Genomic DNA, 10,838 nt, shown 5'->3' with positions numbered 1-10,838 from the left:
TGATATACCTTAACAACGATCATTACTTAAACTGCATTATTTTTGACATTACGAAATCTTAGTAAATTCAGCCATGCATTGTGGCACATTTCCTTTATATTTTGAACAGCTTATCTATAATATTCACGAACTCGTAAAATTTATAAAAAATAGAATAGTTTTGCTCTCGGGTCTCCAATAATTATTGTATGATTTAATGGTTAAGGTATTTTTATCATACTAGGTCATACACATAAGACTTTTAATTAACTTAAATCGTACTATGTAAAGACAAATGTTCGTTCATTTCAGATTTGATCATATCGAGGAATTAGGTTTAAAACAGATTCTTGCATTTACCGTAACAATATCACCGGCCTTTCCATTTTGTTCACCGATATTTCCAATACCTTCAGTATTGGGTATGCTGTTCATTGGAATCCGACATAAGTATTCCGTTCTATCTTCATTTACAGACACATTGACAAATGGATATGTTTATAATTGACGCGTTCATGGAGGTGATTCATTGTTTCAGACTTGTCTCAGTTTTGATACAGTACAGTAACTAATCATTTAATAATTATGTATATATACTTTTGGAATATTATTTTCATATGATTTTACAGTGTAATACAGGTAAATGTGGATAAAATAATTGCAGAAAATGTAAGTGCTTTTAATATACTTTAATTATACATTTTATTCTGTTATTTGGCAGGCTAAAATTTACAAGTTTTAAAATTTACAGATTTCTTTCTCATGTAAGGTATTTAAGATTTAAATTTAACTGTATAATCATATGTATTTTAAGTTAATTAATTTGAACTTCATTTTGAGAGAATTTATAAAAAATATAGTCAATCTGACTGATGCCTTCTATAGTAATTTACTCTTGCTCGTATATACATTCAAATTAAGAAACCTGTTTCAAAAGTAAATTAAACACATATTAAAAGAAAAATGTCATTGCATATCGTTTGCTTTCACTCGGTCGATTTTAGTATTAATTTAAAAGTTAAAATAATTTCCCGAATTTTGTCAATATAATTATTTAATGCATTTTTCTTATGACGAGATTGGGAGTTTTTTCTCAGGATTTGTAACCTTTTAATGTAGGGCTTTAACATTAGCTTGTGTGCAAAATTACAGATCATCCGAGATCATTCGCTCTCTCGTCTTTGTTTTCAAAAATCATTTTTATTGTTTGCAATGTCCTAAAACAAACGAGTGATACTATAAAGTCATGTTAAATAAAAGGTAAGTTCAAATACCTGCATGTACCAATAAACCTAATATCTCTCCATTGGGAATAAATATCAATCTTAACATTGTATTGAAGTATTGAAAAGAAAAAAAGTAAGGCATCGATAGAAATTGAATTAAAACCTGTATTATTATCAAAAATTACATTTACAACACAGGTTCTGTTAAGCGATAACATGTATATATAACAAAGTATCAAAACGATAACAATGGAATCCCTAAGGAAAGATCAAAAAAGCAATTAGGAAAAGGATACAGACAAAGTTAAAAAGTGTAACATCACTTGGTTTTTAACTGTATAACCTATGCTTTTAATAAAGCTTTAACATCTGGAATACTTTTTAAATGATAAAATTAATTTAGTATTGGATTTTGTGCCATACAAATTCACTCCCTTGAGCATATATTTATTGACAGTTTTGTATTTGAAATAACCTTACACTTTACAGCTGCTGAGATAAGGTAATCAAATTACGAAAGAGTTTTCCATGTCAAACTTCACAATAATCATCTTAATACTTAGGGGAGGTGTACGTTATAAATGTTTTCGAGATATGATCATCCAATTTATTGGTGGGTGGTGTTTTCAAAAGCTTTTTAAGTACTTACCACATTATCTTAAAATACATTACCTTACAACTGTTTTATTTTGAACCATGTATTGTATGTACATGCATCTGCTACAAGGAGTAGATAATAAACATATTGTTCATCATTATAATATAATATCTTGTTAATTAATTAAACAGGTTTTATTAAAAGTTCTTATTCATTTAATTGATACGTTATTGTTATTATTGTACAAGGCAGATAGGGATCGCAACACTTAACCTCAATTATAACATTCTTCTAAGAAATAACCACCAAGTTAACATAGTAACATAATGTCGATTATTCTTTGATTCTTTGCGAATAAAATTTCTAGATATATGGGTATTGTAGAACTGACGATGATCGAAAAACAGAACATAATGTATATTTCTTCTTTTTTGTACTTGAGCATTGCACCTCGACCACTAAAATAATGAATCAAAACGCAAAATAAACAGTTCTTACATATAATATAATGTAGAGACAAACTAAACAAATTTAAGATGCACAGCTTATACATGTATCCCATAAATACCACAAAGTAAAAGTTAAATTAGAGAGTGAACTACATTTTGTCTTAGATTTAATGAAGAACTTTCATTTATAAGATGGTGTTATTAATAATTCATATATTAGATATAATCTAATACATGGAACCCATAAAAATTGATTATTACCATCATCATCAGGGTGTTAGAGTAAGAAAGTAAATACATGTTTTTTCTCGACTAGCCAATATTCTTTCGTAAGTGAATAACGCTACGTATCTTTTGTAACAGATGACTTGTCAAAGGGTAAATTATTGATGCAGTCTATTTATATAACTGCATCTGTTTGCCTTTAGCATTTCACACTTAAAGTTTTCCAAGAGATATATCTGTAGTGTTATGAAGTGTTAAAATTGGAAACAGTGGCTTGCTAGTAAAGGGGTTGAACTCAGACGGTTTGCGATCCTTAGGTTACTTGTCCGACATTTAAACCACTCGGCAATTGCTCATTTGCACTAATAAGTTATTTATATAAATGGTTGAATGCTATTTTGGCACTTTCAAATATGTCAGATATGATTGCTGATATTGATGAATTATTAATAGCGTGCTCTCTTGATATGACAGCAAGTTATATTTACCAGTTTAAGGAATAAGAAAATTTATTTCCATGCTTCAAATTTATTGTAAATAGTACTCACTAAATATTACAGCATTTTTTTACTTCACGTAAAAGGATTAAATATTTGACTCTTAAAGCTATAAAATGAACCAAATATAAATATGATGAATATAATAATTGATTTTTTTTGTTCTTTGTATATACTGTCTAGTTTGAATCAAAATGATAAGCAGATATACATGTATGTTCTTTTTTTAGAGATATGATTATGTTTTTAGGATTGAAAACATTTGAGCAGTCATCCAATCTTAGTTATTAATTGTCATTTTTGTAGTGATACTTTCTTAAACCTAACGCAAGATTATCTTCAACGGAAATTATTTTCTAAGAGATTTGATTCATCTTAAAAAATTTGAGGAAACAAATAACATGTAAGCAATGGTTTGTTTCTCGGCAGAATCACATTTACAAACGCTATGATATAATTTAACATAATTATGCAATATGTGTATTATTAAACTTGCAACAATCATTTTGAAAATGAAGATGTATAGAAAAATTCAGTCTTAACAGGGAGTAACACTTTTTCAAACCTTTATTTTAATCAATGTATGGTGAATTAAAACGGCGAAAAGAGTTTTCACTTTTGAATTGAATAAATATAATATATATTTGGGTCATGATTATTTGAGTAACCTAAAAACTTTTCATTTACAAACTGATTGTTAAGTATACAATCACTTGTACGGACAAGTGGTTATTTGATTTTATAACTTTTACAGAGTAAACAAGTAAACAACAAGGTAGAAGCGGCCCTTGTTTTATACATAACTAAAGTATAATATTTCTGGGTCGCGTTATTAAGTATACAACCCTTTTGGACAAGCGGTTATTTGATTTTATAATGTAAACAAAGTAAACAATAGGACGAAGCGGCGCTTGTTTTATAAATTAAAACACCTAAGGTTATTTATGGTGACTTGTCGCTAAATTGAAACAATGCAATAATGTTTCATATTCAATCATTGGGCGGATGACGCATATCTGATTTAAATGGAAGGATAATGCATTTTAATAACAAAGATTGTTTATGTACAACGCATAGAATTGAATAATTTCGAAACAATTTAATTGTTTGGGGGATAAGGGACAGAAAAGGGTTAACACTTTTAAATTGAAAAGTTATACAAATAATGAGTATGGACATAAACCTTTTGAACTAGATTATTAATAGAAAATGTAATTAAGTATTCTTAGAATTTTCATTTTGTAATAAAAAAAAAAGAAAAACATCCTTCTGGGCAAAAACTTATACAATAAATAGTCAAGCTTTAAAGGACATCGAAGTGTAAAATCCTAAAAACATCTAATTTGAAATTTTACATTAATCAAGTGCAGCAAGAAAATGGACAATTCTGTGAAGGATAATAATAAATATAGATAATAATAAATATAATCAATATTAAATTGAAAAATGGTAGCTAGTGCAATACTTAGCCAATTTCATTGAAAGCGCTGCAATGATTTTCATTTTAAAAAAGTGCACAATAAAAACGATTTGTCTGCAAAAAAAACGGGATGAGGGAATAAATCTGAAATTTTGCACACAAGTTCTTGGTTCAGTCCTTCTTCAAACGGTACTCAAATCTTAGGGAAATATTTCCCGTCCGGTCATGTTGGAAAGACTCAGTTGAGTCCCTTTAAAATTGTTACGTTCCGCTATGAATTTAACAGACTGAGTGTTAATGTCGTCTCGACAAAGAACACACATTGTCTGATCTGACTGCAGCTTTATGATTTGACTGCAGCGAGCAATTAGCTGACGAAATTCTGATTGTATGACAAACAAACACATTTTAATAAGATTAAACACATAAAATCGTTTTAAGGTAAATATAAAAACCTCATGTGTCTGCATCACTTTAATATTCAAAAGAGACAATAATAACAAACAACAAAACTCCAGACACGAAAGAGAATAATTCACTAAGTGACATAATTCTAATTATCTGATTCTCTATAGGGGTTTTTAAAATGATAACATAAGATTTTGAGAAAACATTGAAATTAATTGTATCAAACTTAAAAAGGAAATAAGATTATTCAACGTAATTTCAAATTACGTGATTGTTAGTTTAAATGCCAATAAGAAATCCATCGGCTTTGGTACAATGTAATAGACCTGAAGTATTATTGCAATTTATTTTTTATTAAAAACGGTTGAGAGTATTTAAAGTTTAATATATCTATACGGTATTGAAGTATTTGACAGTGTAAGCCTACTTTGATGGAATAGAATAGAGTCACTTTTATTTCCAATCAAGGGTCATGTTAAATCGCAATACATTTTATATTTATATTAGCTACATACATAATAAGTGTTAGAGGCCAATGGTTTGTACCCAATGCTTTTTGTTTTGGTACACTCACTATTTGTATGTTACGATTTAGTTTAATATACAGATTGTTTTTTAATTTCGATTGTATTGCAAACCGTTTCTTGAACCAACCAGTCCCGACCAATAAGTATAAGGTTTCTTGCTGAAGGACACAATATACGTTAAGGTTGGTTGTTCTGTAATGTTTCCCAGGTAGATACCAGGGCGCGAATATCTTTGCTAGAAATTCCACAAAATATTCATTAGTGAAAGAGACATAAACACGAGATGTGTGAATATAATATAACAAGCTGTTTGCATAACCTGACAAAGTACAAAACGACAAAGGTCTCAACCAATAAAAAAGTGCCAATTTCGCAAAAGATTTTGTTTTAAAGCAGCATGCCTCCAGATTCATGCTAAATTTTCAAAAAGATTAAAAAAATGTACTTAAATACAAAATATTGAGAAGGGAACAACGAAAGTTATTCACACTATACAAACGGCTCATACAATCCGTTAAAGGTAAACTACCGAACAAAGGTGCAAAAATAGCCCTTACTGTGATTTTTTCCTTCGATACATGTTCTTATCAACTAATGAAGCTAATTTAAGCGAAACATGTTTTTATATTTTTTTTTTGGTTATGATCTATTTATATCTTATTAGTCACGTAGTAGAAATATTGTGATATATACTACAAAAGCAATCATTACATGTTCATTATTACTTAAATATTGAATCCTTTTACTTATCTCAAAATGTCAGTACATTTTTTTTAAATTTTTAATTTTCATGAAATCTATTGTCTTATCTGAGGTATGCAGCTTTTAACGCTCTGTTCTAACAGCAAATATTGCAACGTGACAGAACTTTACGAGACTTGACCAATATTGTAATACATTGCATAACAAATATATTCCATTGCCGTTAAGTACAATATCAATTATCCATCCATCACACTTTCAAATAAAACGGTACTTAATCTTACAAACATTTGTCATTTTCATCAAGTGCAAAACGATTATATTTGATTTAATTGTCAGCGAAATCGCTTGTATAAGTATATGTTTTACGAATCATTGATGTCTACCAATAATGCACCATTTTATGTTATAAAGCTGATATCATTATTGAATGTGTTAATTTGTTACTGAAGTTATGTAATTAATTTTGGATTGATTAAAGCAATTTCAAATGTCTCGGGATTAATTTGTAATGTTGTTGTTTTCCGATTACTTTATATCATTTGCTTATTTCGCATTTATTTCCTTTTCATAAAATGGACTTTAGAAATGATGTTCAAGCATCGTCATCATATTTTATATTTTTAAAGGTCCATTATGCCTCAGAAATCCTATATATTGAATTTCTGAATCGCACACACTTTTGTTACAGTTTCAAAAAAAGTACTCATTTGCCATATACATAAATTATCTGTTACGACTTGTAATGTTGGCTATTGGTATAGTTATTTAGAATAAATATTTTGTATGAAGTCAAAATACTACCTTGTTTACATATTATTACATTTACCACACATTACTGCATGTTCAGCACTACTTCTTCAGTTGGTAAAAGTCTAATATACTCTTAATCCATTTTCAAAACACTATTAAACTCATGCTTGACATTTCTACATAATTAAAACAATATGGATTTCCGGGGCTTAATGTGACTTTAAATCGATGCAAATAATTAATTCTAACAAAACATTTGACTGAGGGACGACAAAACGATTTTAGAAATTGTTGATGTTGAGTATAATGTGCCTTTAAACTGTTGCAAAAAATTATACAAAAAGTCAGAATGAGGGACGAATGAATTGTAGAACATACATATGTTGGTTTTGTTTATTCTTGACTGATATTTCACTGGTTTACAGTTGGAGTGGTGATATACAGATCAAAGAAATGATGTAGACATTGTATAAGCAACATATGCTAAAGTGCGGGAAATATTATAATTATAATATATCGGTGATGAGTATTTACCATAATATTTAACATCCTGTTGATATTTTAACATATTATTTTATTTAAAATTGATACCTGGGCCATCCGCATTTACACCTACATAAAGGCATATTAGAACCGCCTAATTCATTCTTATTCCAAAATGGTTTACTATCTTAATTATCGGTACAGACAATTTTAAACCAGTACCTAACCTACATAATTAAAGTGTACACTTTTGTTACTTTTAATGTTCAGTAGAACTATCCTTATTTTGTAGTAAAAGTGATGAGGGGAATCATTTTTATGTTAACACTTCAGGGGAATTTCGTTTTGCCCTTGTCCATCAGTTTGTGTGTGCGTTTGTGATAAACAGACTCAGTCATCTTAAGTAAGTTTAATAAACAGTATGAACATTATTCGGTAAGATAAGTCGGTAATTTCTCTTCCAACATGAAAAGAAGGTTCAAAATTGAGTACCGCCAAAACCGGTGCTGCGGGGTGGATGTTCTACCTTTTCCTTATCCCTCATTTACAGACCTAATCAAACAAATTGGCAATTGTCATGTAATTTTGTTGTGATTAATGTTTCCGAGGAATCACTCACGATTTTTAATAATGGTCAAGCGCTCCTTGCATTATTGGCAAAAATGGCACATACTCAATAATATGTTAATGTAAAAATGCCAGACACACATGTATCATCCCTGAAAAATATTTATTAGACGGTTTGATGCGACTCGAAATAGATGTTTGTTGTTACATATTGGAAACCCCAGGGTTTTCCCACACCTTATACTGTTTGTTTCCATAACTAATTTATAATGATTAGAACATATACTTTCTGTGTTTAATGATTGACTATTGGATACTATTGCGACAACTGCGATCAAATAGATGACGAATTATATGTTGTCATTATTTAAGTTTTTAATAAATATCTAAGTATTTTGCATTGTTTATCACTTCATAATATTAATATATCTAGTATCAAGTATTACATATAAATTTAAATTAAAAAATAAGAACAGAAAGACTGACAAAGTAGCTTTAAGTGTTAATGTACAAACATTTATGAAATTTTATAACTGTTTTTAAAGTTAATGGACTATTTAATCTATAAATTCAATTTTTTTTCTTCAAAAAGTATTTTTCTTCCAAATTTTGTGTTCCTTTTTAGTTTCTAAAATATTACTCGTTGACTGTACTGCTTATAGGTCATTTGCTTTTCTTTGTCTTTAAGCAATATGTGCAGTTGGGTATAAAAAACTACTTATTTTCTATCTATAACAAGCAATTTCGCATTCTACACTATTGTCTTTAGGTGATAAACATTTCATGTTTTCTAAATCAATTATCACAACATTATAAAAGTACGAGACCAAAAATCAGCAAGGCATAGCCAAGTTCACAGGACGCAGCAGCCGACATACTTCAGCACATATAAACACATATTTGCCCTTTCTAGAAGAAAAAGAAATTAATCAATACTCTGACATAATGTGCCTTTAAAGATTAATTTTTAATATGATAATACGAAAAAAAGAACACCAAACAACAAATACAAATTTCCTATCTAAACGATTTATATCGCTCCAGCAAATAATATATCTAATTGCTTTTTGCACGTGCTTTCGTGCTTTCGGACGGAAACATATCAGTCGTGTATAAATATGATACTAAGTATCGCCAGAAGAAAATATTTTCAGTAACATTTAAATTATTATCACCTGAAATTGAAACTTTTTTGACTGAATCTAAAGATCAGGTGATTTTGAAACATTGTTTGTTTATACATAAGCACAGATGTGTGATAAGATTTGAGATTTTTTAAAGATGCTCTATTACTTGAATGACAAGTGCACCGTTAAATGAAATATCGTGCGTGCACTACTATTGTATTTGACTTTTAAAAAAAAGCCGCGCATTTGATCACTTAATTTAGTAAATATATGATTTTTTTTCAATTCAATTCAGTATTTTATTTGGCATAAACATATACAATGTTCATCGCCAATGCTCACCTGTATGGCGGATATAATATACAATTAAGAAAAGAATGTTTTTACAAAGTTGCAATTGTAGATAAAACATGCAAATATAAAATCAATTCAGCAAGTTCTTAACTGGGCTCATAAACAGAGCAGTATGGACTCAACTTGTTTTGTTTTGTTGTTGTTGTTTTTTTGGGGTCAAGAACGTATTTAATTTTCGGTGCACATTTTAACGGGAAAGTAATAGTTATAAGCACAGTTGTAAGAATTCAATAGACACAGTTCGTTTAAATTAATAAAATGTGAAAGATTAGTAGTACATGTTTTTAATTTTACTCACATCTGAACACCTAACAAGTTTACGGTTCACTGCATTTGGACCATTTCGAAGTTTATACACGTGCTTAATACCGCAGAAATGTTATGATTGGAATCGCCTGTGAACAGCTGCTCACCGACTTATACATAAATATCCAAAGATGTTGCTGTACTCTGAAAATTAACTATAATGCTTTTTGGTTGCCCTAACACATTATTGGTTTTGTTTTCAATTAGTACTAGTGTAGAATATTAAAACAACAATGTTAGCGTTTTGGTAAGATCATTATTGCTTTTAGTATATCACTGATTTAAATTCCCCTTGTGGCTGAGGGGTGGCCTTTTACGGTTAAGGCATTATAATTGAAGCCACCGTTTCTCCCTGTGTGATTATAAGAAGCGACTATATTGGTTAAAATAACTAGTGTCTATGCATGTTTTAGCTCCAGCGGATAAGGTGTTTTGCCCGCTGGTGTTGCTTTAAGTATGTAACACCCGAGGTTAGCTTAACTAAATCATCTTTCCTGTGTCGACGCCATATTACCCCAATCGTATTAGTACGGCGTAAAACCAAACTAAACCAGCAAACAAACTAATGTAATATAATGTAAATGGAAAATGGGAATTGATAAGTAATGCTATTATAAGAAATTACTTACCTTTGCATTTCATAGGGATATTACTAATAAAAACACAACTACAAATTTAATATTTTATATTTTGACTCCCCAGACGTCTGTAACACAAACTTATGATAACTGAATTGCTTTTAGCACGCAAGTGTTCTTGCCTTGAAATGTCTTATATGCACTTAGTCCATTCCTATAAATAAATTATGGAACAAAAATGTTTGTTTACGTACATAAATTCATGTGGCATCTGAATTTCAAATTTAATATTTGTTGTTTTTAATACTGGACAGCCAACGAAAAGCGTTGCCATGTTCATGTACAATTAAATATAATTTATAACAAATGCACATAATCAATCATTTCAATATTTCACTATTTTGTTCTTTCTTGACGTTTTGTTTATATAACATGATTTTTACATTTCCATAATAATGTGCCTCTAAGAATAGATTTAATATGGTATGTAGACGACTCAGCTATTTTTTTGTATTCTTTTTTGGAAATTTACTATGCAATTAGCGTATGTTTTAGCAGCTATTGTTGTCTACGCTGTTAATTAAAAATAAACAGAACTAAAATATGTTGCACATTTATATACCTCCATTTGTTGAAGGG

The sequence above is a fragment of the Ruditapes philippinarum genome, unplaced genomic scaffold (assembly GCF_026571515.1).
Source record: "Ruditapes philippinarum isolate M1 unplaced genomic scaffold, ASM2657151v2 ctg494_1_1_1_1, whole genome shotgun sequence".
NCBI classification, from domain to species: Eukaryota; Metazoa; Mollusca; class Bivalvia; order Venerida; family Veneridae; genus Ruditapes; species Ruditapes philippinarum.
This window is presented reverse-complemented; position numbering follows the sequence as displayed.